Raw genomic sequence first — 25000 nt, 5'->3', positions numbered from 1 at the left:
TATTTAGCCGGCAAATACAATCAAAGTCGTCCATTACCACATTTTATTATCATTCTTTAATACTGTTTACAAAATGAGGCATGAAATAGTGTTAAGTTATGACAATTATTGAACCAAAGCAAATATTAAAAGTGCTGTTCAGCTGGTGGCCATGTTTGCTGCCATTCATCATTAGCAATTATCATAATCTCTAACAATAAAACTGGACATTACTGATATCAAATGACCAGTGGGCAGTCTAATAGTGCATATCAGTCTTTGATGATCCTACAAACAATCTCCTTTTAAGTTGCACAGAGATGGTTATCTTTTGCAGAGAAGTCTGGAATATTTTCCAACATCAATAAAATTAATGCTAACAGGACTTGTCAACACCTCGTATCATGTTTCCTACGGATGGATGCCTTTAACATGAAACACATCTCTAATATAACAAACATTGTGAAGGTAATGAGGTTCTAGTTCATCATCCTCATCACTGCACTCAAATAATATAGTTTTTGACAAGACTTTGATTGCTCAGTCAAATGGATTTCTCAGATCATTTTTAATGTGCCTTATGATTTAGAAGTGCAATTTAACTGGAGGTAGCCTCAAGGTAGTTTGCTCTTTCGTCTAAGGGAGAAATGTGTGGCTAATCTGAAAAACAATATTGTTCATCCCCAGCTTTTCATTTCTAAAGTTTTTATCAAAGGAAATAACATTTTCAACATTTTAACCTCTGTTTTTGGATCAACATTTTTTTGCTTAAAACATTAGCAGGCATGAAATCTATGAAATTGTTATTGGAAGGGAGAATTTTAACATCATTTTGCCAAAAACTGGAGGTTTTAATAAGCCAGAAATTGTTATGGCATACTGGGTCTGTTTAAAGACCACAGCAAGTAAACATTGCGGGTCGGACAAACATTTTTACTTTGAGACAAGATAAATACACAAATTTCAACACAAGTTAACATGTAACACGAAGTATCTTCTATTTGGTCAATTTTACCCCAATTTTCCTCTTCTCAAAATTCTAGACTTGGGTAGTACTACTTTATTTCGTATATTTTTTCTGAAAATTTAGTAAAGTCTTAATAGAAATTCTTTTTTCATTTAGTTTAAAGCACCACACCATTAAATGCATCTGCCAATGAGCAGTCTGTTTGGCATGTGCATAATCAGTTTTTCCAGTCAAAATGCTGCAATTACATTTTAGATTCAAAATTAATCTCATTTGATTCCCATCCTAAAACTATTTAGGCGTAAGAAATCAGCCAACAGATAATTACATAACCTGACACTTCTAAGTTCACTATGACACTTTGATTTACAGGAAATGTAAAATATACTACCACACACACCTCTAAAGGAGTGGATATTTTCAAAAAACATCCTGAAGTTAATGTTGATTCAATCTGTATCATGCCTACTCTAACCACTACCACTACTGCCAGTATTTTGAATTTCATAGAGGTAATAGATATTGTCCCAAAAGACAAGTCAGAACATTCAAATGAAATATCATATATTTCAAATGTCTCAGTAATAAATTATAATGATTTTATACATCAACTTATATCTAGATCTCAGCCACTGCTGTAAACATCCCTTTCAAACAGAAATAAATATTAGTCTATTATATGCAGATGATCCTAATCATCATTTTGTGCACATTCAGAAAATCATTCATTTAATATAAATACCTTGATAGCATGTTATATTATTCAAAACAAAATGAGAGTAACCACACACCACAGAGAAACAAATCACAACTGCTCTCAATATATTATTGTTTAGATTTCATATATACCAGCGTGTACTCCAAAGGATTTTTATTGGCCTGTATTGTGTTTCAAATGTCATGCATAATAATCGTCTGAGGCATGTAATATCATATTGGCATACCGGTACATGTATTATTATTACAATATATATTAATATTTATATTGTATGTATAATAGTTTTTACTCACTAGTTTCCATATCCTGTATTATAGTCAATGCATTAACATAACTCCACATTGATCTTAAACCTTGCTCATTAACCCATACACATTACTGGTCTAATTTTAATCCAATAATCTTAGATTTCCACCACTTCTGTCAATCTGTTAAAAGCCTCAATCATTTATCACCAAGGCTAGCCTGTTGATTGACAGCATTCACATCTAGGTGAAAGAGGGTTTGAACAGAACATGATATATAAATAAATATTGACTATGGGAGAGTTAAGCATTTTCCTTTCAAGATAAAATTGTTCTTGGTTTCATTACTGGTAAACGCTTCAAATAATGAACCTTCAACAGGTACAGTGCATAATATAAAGCATTAAAAAAAAACAAACAAATTATTTATAAATGGTGGCAAAGTATTTTATAAAAGATAAACATGAATTTCTCACACTAAATAGGCTTCTCTCGTGATCGAAGACACTCAAGTTCTCCTCTTTTCTGTCAACTTTATAAACAGTATTGTAGCAATCAGCTGCTACGCTTCTATTTCTTACGGCATGGCCATACTTCAAACACACAAGATTACAATCATTTCCTTTTGTGTGCACAATTAATTGGAAGAAAAAATTCTTCAAAGATTCGAAAGTTAAATATTTAAATCACTTGTACCAAGATATAAATAAAAGCTTTAGTTCAACCGTAACTGTATTCTCACATTATATCATCACTACTAAATCCTATTTCTCAGCAAGATTAAAACCTACATAAACATAAACTCTTCAGCATATACATGTAGATCTATGTACTTATTGCTAATTTTAAAGTCTTGATGCACCAGAAGGCTATTAAATATTTTTTACTTACTTAAATTTAACAAAAATAAGGGTTGCACACGTTCTTTAGCTAGTATTCTAGCTAGTTTTGATGCCAAATTAACCTCATATCATGGACAGAAATGAGTTATCTTTCAGGGGGTCAACTGGCTGGTATGAGACCAAAATAATGATGGCATGAAATCAATAGAAAGTATAGTGAACTTCAGAAAAACATCATTTATATTAGGTTTAACGATTTTGAATATGGTCTCTATATTTGCAGATTTGTTTGGAAAGGTTTTTTCTACGTTACGTAAATATAATGTTTTGGATGGCTGGCTTTTGGTGTATAACTCTTTTTTTTTCAAATCACTAACTCAAATTCAATAACATACTGGCTGGAAACTATGTAATTGAACTCAAAGTTTCAGTAAGATCAATTTTACAACAAATGAACTATTATGATTTACATTAAACGAAAGGAAAGGTGTTGAATATTGAAGTACCGTACAATATGAAAAGAAGGGGTCAGGATTGGAAAAGAAAAATGAGAGAGTACTACACTATACCCCAGAGTTTTGTTTTATAGTAACTTTATTTGAGAAGGGTAAAGGTTTAGGTTTCATAAATCTGAGCTCGATATTGAGTTTTGTGTCTTATCTAGTACACAAGTAGTCTACCGACTAATCCCTCAGCTAAATCTTTCATATTTTCTGGGGGTTTTTCTCTTTAAATAAACCTGGTGACGCATCTAGTCTCCATTGTCAATCATATTCTTTTCATGTAAAAATATAAGTCTTCTGGCTTTGCTTGATCATTTTTCACACAATAATTAATTGATCATAATTCGCAATTTGTAATCTGACATAGAAAATGCTGTTCAACTGTTGATGTTTCAAAGAAAAAGGAATGTAAGAATTGTGAAAAAAAGATGATACCATCCCTGCATCTCCTCTCCCTGGATGTGGATACTAATAGCCCTTCCATTGATATTGATGTAGAGAAAAATTATTTTGTTAGAAATTTGTGGGGTTAGTTAATATCAGGGATTTTCAAGTGTGAGCTGTGTGGCTGTGGCATATTGATGGGAATTCAAATGTGGCAAAGCCTTGCAACTGCATTCATGACTGAATGAAATATCAGCAGAACTGCACCAGTGATTGATTATTTCACACTATTGATTGAGTTCCTGACAAACCATGCAGAACTGTGTTATTTTCTCTACTGGCATTTTCTTGAACATTACAGTAAAGGTTACACTTGAAGAAAATTACTTGACGCTAAAAAGATTAATCATCACAATCATCTGTTCATTATTTATTTCATTTTGCCTCTACTCCACATGGGTCCAGGGTTTTCATATACTGGTACTATAAAGAGATTTTAAAGAGAGAGAGAGAGAGAGAGAGAGAGAGAGATGACTTTAAGATTCAGTCCAAACATTGGGGACAAACTTATGGTAGAAATTAGAATGTTATTTGAATATAATTTGCATACCTATTCGGGAGAGGAGGGGGGGCAGAGGGTGTGGGGGGGGGGCAGAGGACCCAGAGAAAACCCATAAGTTCAGCCAACCCTACTACTTGTCACCTACAAGCCTTAATTCAAAACCACTCCACTTAACTCAATGACAGACATTGCAATCCAAAGTGCAGGCATTAGACCACTAGACCACCCAACCCCCAAGAATTAACAGTTTTCTGATCAAAGGATATTTAGTTTTTATTATCATAAGCATAAACAGACTGTTGGACTGGGACAATTTCACAAGAAAGCAATCAATTTCCACACCCAATTTATAAAAATCAAACAAATTCATCATCCATTATTCACCTACATTTAACAGTGCAGTCACATGATTCAATTTAGCTTACACAAGTTTTTGACATTTTTATGATGATGGAACAATGCCTGTCAAAGTGTTTTAGATATCTCTATTACAATGAAAACAATTTACAAAGCTTTGCATTAACTCTGTCAACATATTGTTGCCATGAAACACCATACATATACCATGTTTCTGAACTTTACAACTTGTTTGATGGGTTTTAGATTTAGCCAGAACCATATGAAAACAACATGCACAGATATGTAAAGTTCAGGGCAAAAATCTAGTGTTTCCTAATATAACAGTAATAGATTCAACATTGCATGTTTCATGCAATAAATATGAAGAGATAAAGCGGGTATTGTCATACAAAATGACTCATCCATGGTTGAGTAAAAACTCACCAGAGCATAAATAAACATCCAGAAATCACTTTAAAACAACTTAGAAGCGTCAAGTATGTACAAAACCATAATTTATTTTCACATTAGAGAAAAATGGCTTTAATCCCAAATCGTTTCTTTATTTGAATAGCATGCACATAGGAAGTCTGATTTTCTTCAATAGAGAATTCTACTAAACTATTTGGTCTTGTATGATCATACAGAACTAACAGAATGAATGATTCCAATAATATGGTACTAAAAAAAGTTGTTGTGTAAAACAAGAAATAAATGTTTCCTGAAATTAATCTGACAACTTCTTGTAAATGAAATGAAATGGGGTAATGAATAAGGGCATATGCATACAGTGTGCTATGTGGGACATTTTGCCTTAACAGCAGCACTACGTACAGCATCTCTTACTTCAATTTACAACTGACTGAGAATCGTAAATGTGTTGCCAATGGTATACACAGGATTCAATGTTTGATATCACTCAAAAGACTTTTCCTTGCCAACCCCCCCCCCCCTCCCGTCTTTCTTGCACCACTGACAAAGGGAAACCAGTCTGGAAAATCCAGAGGGACATCCTCTGCCAACAGTGGGAGCAAAACCTAGGACTTCCTACTTAATTAGCAAGTGTCACAACCACCAAGCCACAGCTCACCAAGCCAGAGTTCTAAGTCAAGCACTTTTTGTAAGTTGAACGAGAGGTAACACATTAGTTTAAATCTAAATGGTAAACAATTGTAAATAAGTTTCAACCATGGTAGGCAAGCATATCACAAGCAGAACACCACCAGTAGTACATGTGTCAAACAGGCATATGACGCATTGCACAAAATAAATCTATTATTTAAAACAAAAAGGTTTTTATAACCTAATAATAATAATATCAAATAGAGGAAATCATGGAGACAAATGAAACAAAGAGAAGATTGTTTAAATCCCAAGTTAATATCAAATATATGATCAAATATAAGATAAAATAAAATGTCAACAAAGCTTTGGAGGTCTAAATGTAGATAGACATGTGGCGAAAAATAAACAAGACCAATTGATCCAATTTTAATACAGCTTCCTTTCTAGATTATAATTATACTGAATTAATTTCAAATAAATGTCATTAGAATTATGCATGCTTTAGAAGACTATTTTTTTTACTAGTAAATTCCTCGATTATATCAGGATGTTAAATGTCAATTATTAGCAGCAATATCACCTTTTACAAATTATTTTCATTTTAAATGTCAATCATTGTCAGTTAACCCAATGGTGGATTCCTTAAGATAAATATTACTAGCAATAATATAAATTTGTTTCTGTAAAAGTAAAGCAATGTTACTCAGAGATGCTAGATGTATTTGGCCTTAAATTTTATACAAGTTATTAATTAGACATTCATTCACATGACAAGCCCATAATCAACTCTCTGGATCTTCAGACAGTCACAATTTCTAATTGACTGAAAAGACCACCATGTAATAACTTAATTTAAAAAGAATTATAATCGACAGCAATGAAAATCGAGATTATGCTTTTCTTATGAAAACTTTCAACTTCATAACTTCACTAAGAATAAAATAACTTGACTTAAATTGTCAATATATTCCTTTTTCATTATCTATATTTACAATATAACACTAACAGCAAGAACGGTCAGCTCTTTATCTAAATCTTACATAATGCATCTTTAAATTCCATGCTAGGTGTTAGTCCAAAGTACCTGACTCTTTCGATGGCTATTAATAATAATACACTATAATAATTGTTTTGTTTTTTTAAGAATATTCATACAGATTCATAACTTATATTACTGGTGTACTGTTAAATGAAGCCCAAAAAGGAGAAACAATTATACATGCTCGCTTTAGGGCACCCTAAATTTGGTCCCAGAAATTGCAAATAGAAAATGGACAAAAAAAGCATTGAGAATCAACTGGTTATTGATATTAAAAGCACTGTTGTGAAATATCTAAAACCAGTTTTCTAATCAATAAATAAGGGAGTTGTTTTAAGTAATGAATGGGATGTGCATGTAATCAATGATCAAAATAGAAAATGAAAATTCCAAAATAAACTCACCAAGCCTGGTAAAACCTTGAAGAATTCTTGACAATTAATCTATATTTACAAGCCAACAACAAGATTCCATACATGTCATACGTCAGCTATCCATACACTGTCATTCCTAGCACACAGATATAACACCTCAAATTCTAATGGACACCAACTACTGAACACACCAGTTGAACATGCAAACCAAACTGATAAAACTAATTGCTTTGCAGGCAGTCTGACTCATGCTGCCATAACTGTAATATTCCTGCAATACTTCAAGTTATGCCACTCGAGGTTAACTTTTAGTAACAAATGTCTAACCTTGTCTAATGTCCCGTTGATCAGACAATCTCTCAGCCAACCACGACTTGTCAATGCAGTTATTGATCTGTTGAGTGAAAAATAAACTTTGAGCCGATAGCTATGTATGCTAGAACAGCACAATTTCAAACTGATTGCAAAAAATTGACAAAAAAGGGTTCTAATGTGATTTTTTGTGAGAAAATTAATCTCCTGCTGAGATTTAATTAGTACCTATGTTATTGTTCGACCTGCCATTTTAGTTGTTAATGGTCGTACAATATAAAACATGTCGTTATCAAAGTATTTTCTGTCCCCTATTTATTTTGTCAATTTAGCCCCAGGGCATCATTTGGTTCACTGAAATCCTTGAAATACTCCAGAAACCAGCTGTTTTGAATCAAACTTAACAATAACTATTGTCATGACCTATTCAATCAATGATTTTTGTTGGTTTCACACAAGTTGTTCACTGGTTGATCAAATATTTATAATTAGACTTGTCAAAGAAAATTATGCATTTCAAACACTTTCTGAACTTGATTTTGCATTACAAAGTCCAACAGATATTTTCTTCTCATAAAACAGCATTTGGATATTTTGAAGAAAACGGATCAATGCAGGTCACCACCGCAAGACAATGAAATTTAAGAATGTAGAATCATCGATTATTTCGTCCTATTTATATATTGATTAATTTAATTCAAGATGCACCATATCTGGTGCCATGTGTGAGTTGCACTATAGAAACAAGTTATTGAGTAAAACTCATCAGGGATCTTCGAGGATTATAAGATCGCATGTCAACCAGAACTAGAGCTAAAGTATTATTAACCAAATAACAGATTTTATTTTATTGAAAAAAGATGAAAGAGAAATGGGGTTTAACATCCACTCAACACAAACTAGGTCATTTCAGGACTAACACATAGTTCAATTTCATTTCAATAATTCGCTTGCTGTGGGGTCTTTAGCTGTGGGAGGAAACCGGAGAACCCAGAGAAAACCCACAAGGTTGGGCAGGTGACGCTACTCCTTGCCACGAACAACCGAGGAATCGAAACCATGCTAGTTGACTCAATGGCAGAGCTTATGATACAGCGCGTACGTGCTAACCATTCGGCCATCCACCCCCTGCAATGCTCTGGGGAGACTCAAATGGACAACAGTTCTTTTACGCTCCAATATAAATAAATTCATTCAATGTTGTTTATCAAACCCACTCAATACAAATATAACAAAATCAAATTTTGCTTACTTCATTTTTTACTTGAATGGACATAGGGGGGAGTTTATTACTTTAAATCCATACTACTATGCGGCAAAAGCCATAACCACTTCTAAAACAAAATGTGATGTAAATAAGTTATACTGGAATAGGCAACAGTTTTCCATGACCTCTATAATCATTTCCTAAGATTCCAACTAGAGTTAGAATTCTACACTTTCCAAGACCCCAACACAATACAAATAGATGAAATTACAATCAACATTACCCTTTCACACATAAAGAAATCTAGATTCATATTTCTCCTTTGAGCATTTCCTTGAACTTCACAGAATTGTCACTAGAATTACCCTTAGGATATACTAATAACTATAATCATAAATGCTATAAAAGGGGTTTAACATCCACTGAACACTTGATCATTTGTTTACGAAATACCATTTAATAAATATCATTTTATTAAAAAAAAAATATTGAAAAAACAACCTCTAACAACGGAGGGATCCAACTCAAGTGAGTCAAACAATTTGGTGGACCTTGATTTCTAGACCATTCCTTTATATACCACACAAATTGCACCTACTTTCCCAAAGTTATGTCCAGAAATTTGAACATAATCAAAAGGATGACTATGATTTACGGTTGAAAAAAAATCAAAATTTCGATAGGGTTCCACATACTAGTAAAAGAACCCTTGGAATTTGAAGTAGAGTAAGTGGAAACACTACTGTCCGGTCAAAACTTCCTCTATAGCTCACTGCATGGCATATGCCTGTCTCCTTTTCATTAAATGTCAACGTATTTAAAGAAACATGTGACTTGTTTTAAGAGGATCTGCCCCTGAAATGCTAGGTAAGGACATAAAGTAAGGACATAAAATGATGACACAAGTTCTTTGATGTAAAAAGATCCGGTTAAAAATGTAAATTACGAAGTTTTATTCAATGTCATTCTTTTCTTTCCCGCTTCACTGAAGACAGCTCAAAACATGATCAATCATGGGTTGCACTATTTGATAAATCCTGGTAAAATTTATGTCTATTCACTGCACATCAAAATACTCATTTTAATCTGGTTTATGTACTGTACTACTGTAGTACTAGCACTGATTTCAAGTAAGGCCAAAAACAAAAAATACCCGTGTTTACTGTTATCTGACTAATCCTTTTATTTAAAGCTAAAATTGTGGACATAAAACTTTTTTTCTCCATTATTTCACACGTCCTATAAATTGGTCTTAGCAAAGTTTTCTGCAGACAAATTCCAACACTGAAATTTTGGTATTTACAAAAATCTGAATTGGCATTATTTGCTGGTATGTTGTTATTCAGTAATTAAGCTAGAAATAAACAGAAAAAAACATCTAACTATATTTAAAATTTCACATATAATTTTTCAGGTGCAAAGTCATGGTTTGATATAAAGTTTATTACAGATTGTCTTTGATCTTAACACATAGTTAATATTAGCGACTGATTCGTTAGTCTTTATATTCAAAGCATGATTTGGGTGACAATTTCTGATATTTAATGTCAGAATCCACATGGATTGATTGGGATGACAGAATTGTGCAAATTGTATGAGATATTTTTCTGCCCTGTCGACATCGAAGAAGTACAAATTTTATATAACAATATCTATATGGATCAATATAAGTTAAGTGTATTTGAATACATGTACACGTACCTATGCATTTTAACTATGTGACATGATTGGTCTTAGATAACTTTTAGTGACAGGCTTGTTACTGAACCGACAAGTATGAAAACTAAACAGCTTTCGTCTAACATTTAGAGTTGTTACTTTTTGAAAACATGAGAATATATTATTAGTTCAGCTATAGTTCAATCCAGTCTTTTCCCACAGATCACACAATTTGGGAGCCAAGTAACTGTAAACATAGGTACCAGATATTTTTGTTTTTGGCCTAATGAGTTTATCTCTCCAATAAAATTAATATTACAAATATTGAACATGAAAATCTATTATTTCTACAACTATTATGTTATAAAAACCTGTCGGCTACATTCCACTTCTCTGATGCTCCACTATAACTCAACTCAATAACTAAAATCAATGTCACTTTATTTTTTTGTTAAGATTATTACGAAGACATTACAGGTATCATATTTTAACTCAATACCTGGTATGGCAAAATTCATTATCATTATTTTCGTTACAAAAAAGCAACTTGAAACATGATATTTTTGCAAGTAAAAAATGGTAGGCATATGTAATATAGTATTCAATAGAATTAATGAAAGTAAGTAAAAAAACAAAAATATGTAAATATATAAGAAATAGAAACCTAAAATCAAAGATCTATATAGCAATCATAAATAGCAGACGCTTTCATAGTGACAATGAGAATACCAGTGATGCATTTAAAATAGATTCCATATAAAAACATACGTAATGGTACATTCTCACTTAATTCCCCCATGCAAGAAACTAAGTAAAAACAAATACATATATATGGAGTATTAGATTGTCATTTCGTCCATTTGATAGGTTGGGTTGTTTGTTTTTTGGGGGTCTTTTGAGTGTCACAAAAAAATCAGGGAGTTAGAATTCAGAAGAGCGATATTGTATGCTGCATTGTGAATTAACTGGTGAAAATATACCCGCCATTGAAGAAGACCAATAGACCAAAAAGTGTTTAAAAAACATCTATGAAAGAAAGATGAAATAAATAAGGATTGTGAAAGTCATTATAATGCATAATTACTGACTTTGAAAAATAAATACAAAATTTACAAAACTAAATACTCTGCATTGAGAAAAAAATATTTATAGCAAATGAGAAGGTTTCCCCGACCTAAATCAGTTCTTGAATAAATTACGACCTCCTACACAACCATGGTGTGTCCAGCAACAGTTTCACATTGGTTATTGACATCTATTTATCTATGAAATCAGAAAGAATTCCCTCTAAGACGCGAATATCCAGGTCTACTATCTATCATGACTAGAACCAATCTGTTTCACAGAGTATTACAAAAGTCTTCTAATAACTCTGTAAAAGAAGACTGCTTTCAACATATGACATCACATCATGCGGTGTCATTTTACACACCCATTTACACTAAATAGGAAATATTGTTTACCTACATATACTTCAAACACCTTTATTTTTCTAATGCTTAAAAAACATGTTCTAGAATCTAATTTGCAGAAGGAAAAAAGTTAATGATTGGGGGCTCATTAAGCCGCATCGATGTCATCCCTATCAGTGATTGTAGCGACCGAGCGAATATTCATTGCTGATCAGTGTGGACTAGAAAATGGCTGAATTTCTTTTTTTTGATGGACGTAGACTACCATTTTTGAATGTATAAAATGATTTTGACAGCGGCAGAGTCGTGCACTGAAGTAAATATTTACTTTTTACATCCAAATTGTTGTATTTTAAAACTTGTTGTGGATATATTCAAAGAATTAACCCAAAATCACAAAATCTCGTTTGAAGGATAATAATGAACAAAGATTTTAAAATACTTTGAGTACATATTTTTTGAACATTTTTGGTGTCGAAAGGTCGCTTATAACTTCTACTTTCGATCTAAGGGATGGATTATTAATATTATTAATATTTCCAAGAAAACTAATCATTTTTTGGCGTTTCTATGGATATTAAAGTGTCCCTTAGGTTTTGTCGTTTGAGGGTTCACAAGGTTCTACAAACCTTTTGAAATTTGACAGGCTTTTTCGTTTTACTAACTTAAATAATGCATATCAATTTCATACAGATCGGATGATAACTTTTGTCATTCGAATGTTCACAAGGTTCACAAAGTAAAACAAGTCATAACTCTAGAAGTAATTGACAGAAAATGCTGAAATTCAATAGACCTATGTTTCACAAATCAAGCATTAACAAGGTTGAACAAAGTGAAACAAGGGCCATAACTCTAGACATAATAAATGGAAATTGCTGAAATTCAATAGGCTTCTTCATTTCATAATTTAGGCCTACATAAGGCATATAAATTTCACAAAGATATGATAACTTTTGGCAATCTGGAGGTTCAACAAAGTGAAACATAACTCTAGACGTAATAACTGGAAATTGCTGAAAGACAATAAGATTCTTCTTTTTACTAATTTAAATGACACATAAAAATTTCATACAGATCGGCAGATAACTTTTGATGTAAGGAGCGTTCACAAGGTGCAACAAAGTTAAACAAAGGCCATAACTCTAGAAGTAATTAACGGAAATTGCTGAAATTCAATAGCATTCTTCGTTTCACTAATTTAAATAATGCATAAAAATTTCACAAAGATCGGATGATACTCTTGCCGTTAGAACATTCACAAACTTCAACAAAGTGAAGCAAGGGCCATAACTCTATATGAAATTAAAGGAAATTACTGAAATAGGATTCTTCTTTTTACTAATCTAAATGATGTATATAATTAACAGAAATTATTGAAATAGTCTTCTTCATCTCACTAATGTAAACAACATACCGGTATATCAATTTTAAAACAATCAGATGATAACTTTTAGGTCAAGTGTTCACAAGAAATTGTGCTATCACTGTCAGTATTACCGATATTTATGACTATCAGAGCGTTGCAATAATGTTTGTATATTTTGTTTTATATCACTATGAGCTATACTTCAATTTCGTTTGTATATTTCTCTATTCAATTCTCTGCATGGTATGTATCCAATATATATGATGTAATGTTTGTAATCTTCATAATTGGAGAAAATAAAGTACATAATAATATAATACTACAATTGTATGCTACTCCCCGTGGGCATTTTTATGCAATAAAATTTATCTTATCTTACACTGTGCATAAATCTATAAACCTATTGATGTTACATTATTTTTACTTACATAAACTGTCTAAAATAGTTGCAAACCTCCAATGTTATTCCAACAAAACTTCATAAAATAATCACTAAAATAATACTTCAATATATGAAATATAATTGTTAATCAGTGTGTAGGTTTAAGACTTTCTATACAATACCAAAATGTATATTATATATATATTCATTCAAGCACAGAGACATGTAGTGTCTGAACTTACTGTAAAGTAATGGTATGATAAAAATCACCACTTGTTATATATGAGCAGATACACAATTATCAATAACAACTATAGTGAGTCAGTTGTTGAATGAAACTATTTAACCTTTTATATAAATGTTAGTGATTGTAGATTACCCTTAGAAAAACATGCACAATATATATATCCTGGTATATTTTTTTATTTAATGGGATTTTTATTTCTCTTCCTCTCATTTATTGTATTTTACTTCATTTCTTTTTTATTAGTCTCCCACTTCACTATACTGATATGCCGTTCTACTGATATTCCACTCCACTACTACTGATATATTTCTTCGCTACTTCTGAATTTCTCTTCACTACTACCGATATTCCTTTTCACTACTACTGATATTTCTCTTCACAATAATGATATTTCTCTTCACTACAATATTTCTCTCCAGTATTACTGATATTTCTCTTCAGTACTACTCAACTGCTATTTATCTTCGTTATTGGATATTTCTCTTCACTACTACTAATATCTCTCTACACTAGTACTTACCTTTAATATCAATCTACTGTTAATAAGATCTATTTAAATGTAATTCCACAATTTGAATTAAAAAAAACATAACCTTTGCTAAAGGCTTATTAGAAATCAGTGAAGATATTTTAAAAGCTTTCCATTTTCACCTGTGATCATTTACCTTAAGGAGAAAGGTGTCATTTGCTCTACACAAATAATTTTCTTTCGAGACCAGTGTGTACACCAGCAAATATACAAGTCGAGATTCTATATAGCAAGGTCCTACCACATTTAATCACATGATTTGCACCTAACTGTTGTGTGTTTGTATGTAAGTTTAATCCACTCTCTGTGTACATACCGCAATATATTGAAACCACATCGAACAATGAACAGAGAACTAATTATGAAAAGATCTCTAGACACAAGAGCACATTGCATGCAAAAATAATATTATTCACCACCAGGTTCAATCCTGGCTCAGAATACTGAGACTGTAAGAAATGTATGCCTATTGAAATGCCATATATCACCAACCGGTATATAGTAAATTCAAATTTTCTTTGTTTATGAAACATGTTTTGTGTAAACTATCAGAAAATGTAATACAGTTTTCATTGTTTTTATTTATATTAACCTCTCAAATAAAAATGTTGTGAACTTACTGTAAGTCATAAGGGTCCCAGACTATATAATTCTACTCTCTAGGTACATTTTTAAAAAAAAAAATGAAAGTAGTCAGTTTGGGTTATTTTCAACAAATCATTTCACTAAAAAAATACCTTGGCTGTGTAGCTAGAAGACACAAAAATTGTCCACAATTCGTCCCCTGAGAGGTAAAAGGTTGCAAGTGACAAAACAGGCAAATTTGATATTTTTGCACCAAAAGTTTATAAATTGACCCCTCCAGGTTATAACAAACAATGGTGACAATTGCAATGATACAAACTACAATATGGGCAATTAATATTAGGTAGTAAGTGGAAAACTTTACCAAGATGTCACCGGGAAAAGGTAGTAAGTACACTGATGGCAGTGTAACAAGGTCGTAAGTGACATTTAAATATGTGCAGTAGCAACTTCTTTCTGGCAAACTTCTTTCTGGCTTTCCCACAAAAGCCTGTGTACATTTCATTTTGCGATAATAGTGTTTAAAATTGATCAACCCGCAGTAGACTTTAATCCTTGAGTGGCATTTAGGGATTGGACACATTAAAAAACACAATACAATTTATATGGAAAAAATAATCACTGGTCTGTACACACATAGCACAACGTTTCGACAAGTATCCTCTTATCGTTGTCATTTTGGGCTTGATAACAATAAGGGAATACTTGTCGAAACGTCGTGCTACATTGTATATGTGTACAAAACAGTGATTGTTTTTTCCATATAAATTGTGTTGTGTTTTTTTCACAGTAGACTACACAAAGAACGGGGGTGTAGGGAGCTATTATCGTTGTCGTTTTGTGCTTGATAACGATAAGGGGATACTTGTCGAAACGTCGTGCTATATGTGTAAAACACAGTGATTGTTTTTTCGATATAAATTGTGTTGTGGTTTTTTTTTCACAGTAGACTACACAAAGAACGGGGGTGTAGGGGGCCCTTTTTGCTATATTGCATGTAAGAGACGCTTTTAATACCCCACGTTCGCCATTTCAATGGACTGTAGTATGGTATGCGTACACACTAGAGCGAATGGGAACTAAAGAGGGATAGGGAGAGGGCTGTGATGCAATGAGAGGTCCCTTGAGAGAGAGAGAGAGAGAGAGAGAGAGAGAGAAGGAGCGATGGGGGGGGCTGAGAGCGAGAAAGAGAGTTAGAGAGAGTCACATTGTAACTTAAAGACAGGGCTACAGAGAGCTAGAGAGGGGGGGGGGGGTAGTTAAAGAGACGGGCTAGGGACAGAGAACTAGCGATAGTGAGGGCTAGAGAGAGCGAACTAGAGAGGACGAGGGCTAGATAGAGAGAGGACAAGAGCTAGAGAGCGAGCTTAAGAGTAGAGTAAAGAGAGAGAGAGAGAGAGAGAGAGAGAGAGAGGGGGGGGGCTGAAAACTCGAAAGAGATCCACATTGTAACTTAGAGAGACAGGGCTATAGAGAGGGAGAGGGGGGATAGCTAGAGAGGCGGGCTAGGGACAGAGAGCTAGCGGGAGCGAAGGTCAGAGAGAGCGAACTAGAGAGGACAAGAGCTACATAGAGAGAGGACAAGAGCTAGAGAGCGAGCTTAAGAGTAGAGAGAGATGGGGATTAACGTCTACTTGGTTCAATTTTACTTCAATAATTCGCTTGCGCGTAGGGGTCTTTTATCAGTGGGGAAACCGGAGGACCCGGGGAAAACCCACGAGGTTGGACAGGCGACCATACTCCTTGTCACATACAACCAGGGAATCGAAACTATGCCAGTTGTTTCATTGACAGACCTTATGATTGATACAGCGCGCACATGCTAACCGTTCGACCATCCCCCCTCCTACACACACACATACACACACACCCTGAGAAAGATAAGGCACAAGATGGAGAAAGCTTGAGAAAGAGAGAGATGGTGAGAGCTAGAGAGCGTAAGATAGAGAGAGACCTAGAGAGATAGCGACACAGAAAGTGAGAGCTACAGAATGGGCTAGTGAGGGAGGGGCTTAAGAAAGCTATCAGTAGGGGGAGAGCGAGCTAGAGGGAGAGCGCTAGCTAGAGGGCCGGGGGGGGGGGTCAAAAAGCGCTAGAGAGTTGACTGCCAAGGGATGAGACTTGTCCCTCGAGAAGAGAGAGAGAGAAGGGCGGGGGTGGGGCTACAGAGAACAAGCTAAAGAGGGAGTTATAGGGAGTTAGCTCGCAAAAGAAAGAGGTAAGAGAGAGCTTGACCTCGAGGGAGAACAAGCTAGAGAGAAGGGCGAGAGCTAGAGAGCAAGCTTAGCCTATTAGAGAGAGATAGAAAGAAAGAGAGAGAATCCACAAGATGAAGAACTAAAGAAAGAGAGCAAGAAGATAGGGAGAGAGGGCGTGAGCTAGAGAGAAAGCTAGAGCGTGTGAGATAGAGCCCTAGGAAGATAGCGAGATAGAAGGCGAGAGCTAGGGGCGGGCTATAAAGAGAACTATCGATATGAAGAGAGCAATCTAGTGGGCGAGAGTGAGGGGCGGAGGGGGTGGGGGGTTAGAGAAAGATAGAGATAAGCCTGCGATGTGATGATACTGTCAATCTACTGGGAGAAGGTTAGAGAGAGATCGAGAGAGAATGAGCTAAAGGTTGGGGTGGTAGGGAGGGAGCTAGCAAGGGTAGGGAGTAGCGATAGAGAAGGGAGAGCAGGAGGGTGGGGTGGGCACAGCAAGGGAGAGTGGGGGCTAGAGCGAGATAAAAAAAAGTGGGCGAGATAGAGAGGTGAAGAGAGTGAGATAGAGAGAAGGTTGTACGATACCGCGAGGCTTGATAGGGAGGATGCGCGCGGGAGCCAGATAAAGGTATCAAGATAGCGTGAGAGATAGAGGGAAGAGGGGGCTGGGGTTAGAGAGGGGTATAACATCCACTGAACACAAACTAGGCCATAATTTTACTTCAATAATTTGCTTGCACTAGGGGTCTGTATCAATGATAGAAGTCGGAGAAAACCCAACGAGGTTGAGCAGGTTACCATACTGTTAACCATGCCACTTAACTCAATTACAGACCTTAAGATCTAAAGCGTGCCCGTAAGACCAATCTAACTTCCACCCTATCGCTAAATCACACAAGGTCGTAAACAGCAATAAGTATGTATCTTTGGTAATAGGTAGAGAGTAGAAAAAGGTTGTAAGTGACTTTTCCGAGTTACCACACCTGATAACTGAAAACTTTATATTGCATTTCTAGCTATTCCCAATCATAACATACTGTACAAAATATCAGAAAAAACAATAAATAAACAATTTTACAGGACCATTTTCAAACCTTTTAACTCGATTTTCTCGAAAAGTGAAAAATGTCACTTACGACCTTTACCCTCTCAGGGGACGTATTAGGCTCTGTGCAAATCATGTTTGTGTAATAGACAATTTGCATAAAAAAGGCATAACAATTATTTCAATGAAACCAATTGTTTGACAATACAATAACTGTTTGTTTAATTCAACCTAAACAACTGAACTCACATAGATTAATAATAAAAGCTGTTTGTTTAATTCAACCTAGACAACTGAACTCATATATATAGATTAATAAAGAAAGGTTGCCAGGCAGTAAATCATACATGTAACCCCTACTATTGGCAGCTAGGTAACATAAACTGCTCACAATACAATTATTACAAGTTATAAATATTTGAAAGATTTCAAAATAATTTTTTCTAACCATTATCCACAAACATTAATTCTTATCCTGTATAAGACATAAAGGTTCTGAAAACAACATGATCATAAGGCTCTGTCAAGAGTACACTGAATAAATAATACCGTATAAGCTTACAGTAACACAAGAAGATAAGTTTTAAAAAATGTTAGAAGATTGCAAGAATGAGGCCAATTTTTACTCGAAGATCAGTTTCATTCAGTTATAATTGTCATCTCAATTTGTAATTATTTTCATATACATGCTGTTTTTTTCTTTTCTTACAAGGTACTACAATTCCGTCTAGCAAAGTCCATTTTACAATCTACAGTAGCCATGAGTGCTAATGTTACAGTGTAAGTCCGAAACTCTGTAATAATTTACTTATTGAATTTATAGAGGGCTTCATATTCAATTAGAGACTATAATTTTTCAACATGGTTAGAATTATTATACTTTCATATCACATACAATTCATAAATATGACTTAAAGGCTCAATAGGCCTACCACTCTTGTTGTAACTGAATAATATGTCCCAATCTTTATTCTAGTCAACAAATTGTACTATTTTACAATATTCCAATTAATTGATGATACAAATTTCATCTTAACACATCTAATTTAAAAAATTGGAAAAATTCAACTAAATGATTTGAAAAGCCTAACGTAAACCTTTTCAAATGTGACTTGGATTTAAAAATATTTTCGAACCTTCTGGACAAGTAAAATAGGATGTAATGGATAATTTAAACAACAGGTAGGACACTTAAACATCTAATACTTAGAATAAGGCTATTATTTATTTTCTGGAGCTGTCAAGCCAGCAAGAGTGTTATTGTCCCTTTAATTATGCTGCATGGAAAAAATCTTTAAGTGATTTTATGTGCATGTTATCTGAAGTTATCAATAAATGATCTTAGATTTTAGATTGAAATAGATTGTTGTCAAGGCCTTTTTTATGGTATAATATTATATCAATATTGAGACTGGTTGTACATAATATATCGAGCTGATTCTTGATTATCAAGCATTGCTAACACAATATTTTGAATATTTTGATATGCATGTTTGTATTTAAGTTTCATATTGCAATAGATTTTTACACAAAGTGGGGATATTAATCTTAAATCTACATCTTTTTTTTGTGCTGATCTTAATTAAAATCTAATTCTATAATATAATGCTTTATTCTACAAGTGTTAATATAGATCTTCTGAATAATTGACTACCGGTACTGACAAGAGTTACATGCTCATAAAATCATTTAACCAGCGGTTGCCAGGCAAGATACGCCCACATTTTGCAAGAGATGGATAGGAAACAAGCTAAAAAAAAAAATAAGCGATTTTCCGTAAAATCCAGGAAGAGGGTACAAAACTCCAAAACCTTGGTATTACATACTTTTACACTATTTGCGTACAAGGGGCGGCCACTTTTTCAGGCAGTTTCGTTCCGCTTTTCTCGAATTACGAACTCATTTGTCATTAGGGTGTAACGGTGATACATTTAAATGGTTTTTAAAATCGGATAAAAATAATGACCTCTAGAGGGTCCACAAGCTAAAAACGTGATTTTTCTTACAATTAGGGGCCATAATCCTGGATGTTACAGTCAGATATGCACAAATAACAAAAGAAACCAAGAGCTTTGAATTATAATCATACATTTCAAGCTTCATCAAAATCGGATCAAAATTGTAACTTTTAGAGTGTCCACAACCTTGGTATTACATACTTTTACACTATTCGCGTACAAGGAGCGCCATTTTGTCTGGCAGTTTGGGTCAGACTTTTATGAAATTTGAACTCAAGTTTCATTGATATGTAATAGTGACATATTTAAGCAATCCGGGGCAATAATCCATCCAGGAAGTTACTTCGGATATGTGCAATTATTGACAGGAATCAATATCTTTGTGATATAAACATAAATTTGGAGTTTCATCAAAAGCAGATCAAAATTGTGGCCTCTAGAGAGTCCACAACCTTGATATACCATATATTTACACTATTTGCGTACGAGGGCAGCCATTTTGCCGGCAGTTTTGGGAGATAGACCTATATTTCAAGTTTCGTCAAAATCAGATAAAAAGTGTGACCTGTAGAGAGTCCACAAACAAATTGTGGACGGACTGACGGACAGACAGGGGGCGACGGCATAATATGTCCACAACTTTCAACTTTTTTATTTGCAAATTAAGAACAGTATACAAAACATACACATACATCAATATGAAAATGTGGGCGTATAAAAAGGCCCATTTAACATATGCCTCTTCTCAGTTCCATGTTCATGCTATCATAATACCACAGTATAATAATATAATAAGATACTGAATCAAAAAATGATTTTCACAAATACACAGTTACTGAGAGTTCATACCACTCTATGACTCATCAAATTTTAACACACAAGACAATTAAGTGAATTCTGCTTAATGCCAGGCTTCAAGGAATCCATGCTGTCAACATTTAAAATTACAGGACTTGTTTAAATAACCAACGTATTTTGTACTCATTACATTGTCATGAGCTCTGTCCAAGGACAAGATTATTTCAATAGTGAAAGTCAGAACATAATTTTATTTTTCTGTAAAAATTCTTAATGAATATGTAATTCATCTTTATTTTTTAAATTAACACAAACTAAACAAATTAAAATTTGCTCACCATATAAAGACCTACGACAACCACAATTTCAAATCCAAACTGTAAGCTAAACTGCAAGTAGATAAATAAAAAATTTAAACCACTGTAAATGATTAAATTATTTTCATTAAAATAAAAATAGAAATGAAATTAAATCAATTGGGGATAAGCATATTATTTTTCTGCAACAACTGGCCCGGGTCAATGAAGACAGGCATATGCCATGCAGTGTGCTCTGAGCGAAATTTTGCCTGGACAGTGGCACTACGGCAAATTCCAAATGTCAAGCATTCTTTTACATGCATGCTAATACTATCTGTGTCATTGTCAATGACACACTGACAATGGGGAAACCAAGTCAAAAAAGTCAAAGTAAAATGGAAATTAATCTATACTTATGAATGATAAAGGAATGTACTAATAACTAAATTTAAACTCATAATTTAAGGGAAACAAAGATGATAATAATTTTTTAGTTATCAATGGTTGGGGAAAACTGGACAATCAGTTTTGGGGGAATATATATATTTTGTAGAGACATATAATATACCATTGACTTGGTGGGTTACTGACTCACTTTCCTGTCTTGACATACAGGTATAAAGAATGACTTATAAACATGTCTAAAGGGCAGGTAACCAAATAACATCAATGTGACACATGCCGGTGTCTCTGTAAGTGATAGTCTGGATGGAATCATGACTAACTTTTGATTCTTACTAGATGTATAGAGCAAGACTATCTGCAATTGAAATCTGACTGTGTGGATCTCCTGTTTTATACTAATGAGGACTCACTGCAACTCATTTATTAAATGGCAAAAGTGACAAACACCTGTGGGGTGTGGCCGTGACTAGTAGGCTACAGTATTTTCAATATGGCCAATGCATTGGGTAATGCTTTACAAGCAAAGATGTGTATATTTTCTTTGTTCATGGTCTATGTGCAATTTTTGGATACAAAAATTCTGGTCTACAAAGACACCTATCATCAAGTAACCTTGCAAAGTTCAATAGTAAGATATAGGCTACGGGGTAGGGCCTACCATTAAAATAAGATATATATGACAGACTTATGCCACCTTTGGTTGTTTTGAAATTATTCAAGGTTGTGCAAGCTTTTTGCAATTTCATGATTAGCCCTATAACCATTTTTATACTGACCAACAAATCAGCATATCTGTTTTGCATGATTGACTGTTTTGTATGGAAGCCTATAATTACCATTCGTAATTACTACTTTTCACCCCTTCAAAACACGAAATTTAAAAATATGTGCAATCAGGGCTCACACTGGCTTTCATATTCTTCCACCAAAATGAATAATAATTTTAATATAGAAAAATTGTTCATATTTTTTCTCTGCCAACTGGAATATTTTATCTGCCAAAAATGTTTGATAAAATAATTAATAAACAAACTTACAACAATTTAATTTATTATGTAGGCCTATTATAAAACAATGATCCCGTACCTGTATATATACAGTATACAACAACTTATAAAATTAAATACGTCTTACATGGGGGTTGGGTGGTGCATTGGCTGAATGCGTTAATTCACAAGGTCTGTCATGGATTCAAGTGCCATGGTTTCGATTCCTCGCAACGTGACAAGGGAGTAGGGTCGCCATACCTGAGGCATACAAGGCTTATCTGCTTAACTATGGCATTGTATACTTTTATCACGGTATATTAGTATGACCGTAACTTTTGCCTGTTTTTTCATTTTTGCCAATCCCCATAGCATTGATAAGCCCATGGATGGAATGGATGTTATTATCTTACTGTGTAAGCGATTTATAATCCCCTTTTTGTTCAATTTGCTTACCATGTGTATACCACGACGTACTCAGTGTATAGACCAGCTCCAGAAAAGGGGCTAAATTTTGGATGTTTGTATTGTGTCCAGTTCACTGACATTTAATTGGCTGGTATGATAATCTAACAACATGTCCGACTTGATAGCATTATTACCCTTATATGTTGACAACTATAAACCTGCCTGCTATTGGGAGTATCAAATGACATCATTTATTATAATCGGTTAGTATCATTTCTGGGGAATCAGTTGTTTCTTTATTCCAAAAACCAAGTTTTATCATTAAAAAGAATGGTAGTGGATGCCAGAATAAAGAATTGACATCTTTCAATAAATGTGAGCTAGTTATAATTATAATTATATTCTTTCTGAAAACAGAACATATGTATTATTTAGTTTAATTGGATAAGGATTTGCATGTTTAAACCAGAGACAAAGTACATGTACTGTAGTAGTGTGTATTTTAGTACAGGATTTGCAAATACTTAACTAGATAAAATTGCGCATTTCATTTGAAAATAAAGTAACATTTCTTAAACTGTCATTTTAAATATGGTGAATTAACTTAATGATGAAGTTGAAGTTGACAGATAACAGCTTAACACTGTTACATATGGAGACTGTCATATAACCAATATTCAAAACAACCCAAAACATAACATATTCTTTTTATTCAAGGAAGAACACAGATACCAGACCAGAGCTGTTATTTTAATTTGAGAGGGCTCATTTTATCCAGTCCTGATTTTTATACGACTACATGTTCTTGTGGATGTATACTGCTGTCGCCACTGTCCATTTGTCCGGCCATAATTTGTTTGTGGACACTCAACAGGTCACAATTGTTATCCGATGTAGACAGAACTTGATACTTCAGACTGTAACTTGCTGGATTATGACCACTGATTGTACAAAAAAAAGCCTTTTTGTTAGCTTGTTCTGTCCATCTAATGAAGACGGACATATGCCATACAGTCTGCTATGAGAGAAATTTTGCCCAGGCAGCTGCACCATGGCTTACTCTTATATCAAATTCCTACTGCCAAGGGATCTTTTACGTGCACGCTAATGTATACCCTGGCAGTCGATTTTGGTACCATCCGAATGACTGGACGGCTGTCCTTGTCAGTCCTTCCGTCCGGCACCACTGACACGGGTAAGCCAGGCCGGAAAATCCCAACAAACTTTCTCGACCAATGTAGGGATCGAACATACGACCTCCAGGCTAGCGAGCCAGTGTCTTACCATTTAGCAACCGTGGCTCTCAACAATTTAAGATACTGATGATCAATAAAAATGTAGATATTTTAGAATGTTTGGGAGCTTTTGTATACAATTTGTTCATATCTTGTGTATCTTTGTATAATTACGTACATGTATATGTATCCTTGCTTTCTGCATTTATCTTTCTATTATTTTTATTTGTATATGCACATATTGTCACATAACCTTGTAATTTTTTTATGCAATAAAGTTTCTTCTATTACATCATATTTAAAATATAAAAAGCTTAGTATAACTTTATGTAATATTTGAATCAAATGTTATTTTTATTTATTAAATTTTAATTTTAATTTTGGGGTTTTTCTACATTTAATTTGAATGTGAATTATTAAGTCTCATATAGAAACTGATCAAAACCCATCTAAATATAGAGCAGTGTAATATGATACTTAGCATGCCCTAAACACCACATCATCTGTATCAGATATTTAAGCTACAATATTGTCTTTGACAAGTTGATGACAAGATTCTCTTCAACAGAACTGTATTGTCTGTGGGGGTCGCATTCCTAATTTGAGGAAAAATGGCTAATTTCCACCTAGTCCAAGCACTGTACTGTAACATAATTTGATTACAAGCATGGTCAATGACTCAGAATTCTGTGATAATAGATAGCCTATACATAGGCTACTCTTTCCATCTTACCGCCAACCACCAGTAAAACTGGTCTAATGACATGTAATGTCAATGTAGTGATGAGGGCTATATAAGGGGTCGATAACTCCTGATTACCTACGATTTCTGCAAATCCATCAAAATCCAATGATTCAAAGTAGTTACACGAATCGTGTACCATAATGCGCTTCAGCCCCAGTTGTATCAAGAGACTCGAGGGACGAGGCTAGACATATTGCACCA

General features: G+C 34.0%; 1 protein-coding gene across 6 annotated transcripts in view; it reads right to left on the bottom strand.

Annotated features, from left to right (window-relative positions):
- LOC126818449 (axotactin) overlaps positions 1 to 13554 on the bottom strand; it is an 83934-nt gene extending 70380 nt beyond the window's left edge. For 2 of the 6 annotated variants that reach the window (XM_050545859.2, XM_050545865.2), the window contains exon 1: positions 7048 to 7362. The gene's annotated coding sequence lies outside the window, so the exon portion shown is untranslated. Of the gene's footprint in view, positions 1 to 7047; positions 7366 to 13404 lie in introns of those variants that run through there. The other 4 variants (XM_050545863.2, XM_050545864.2, XM_050545860.2 and 1 more) reach the window with 3 other exon arrangements.
- Between the last annotated feature and the right edge of the window lie 11446 nt (positions 13555 to 25000).

This window comes from Patella vulgata, chromosome 4 (genome assembly GCF_932274485.2).
Source record: "Patella vulgata chromosome 4, xgPatVulg1.2, whole genome shotgun sequence".
NCBI lineage: Eukaryota > Metazoa > Mollusca > Gastropoda > Patellidae > Patella > Patella vulgata.
This window is presented reverse-complemented; position numbering and strand designations above follow the sequence as displayed.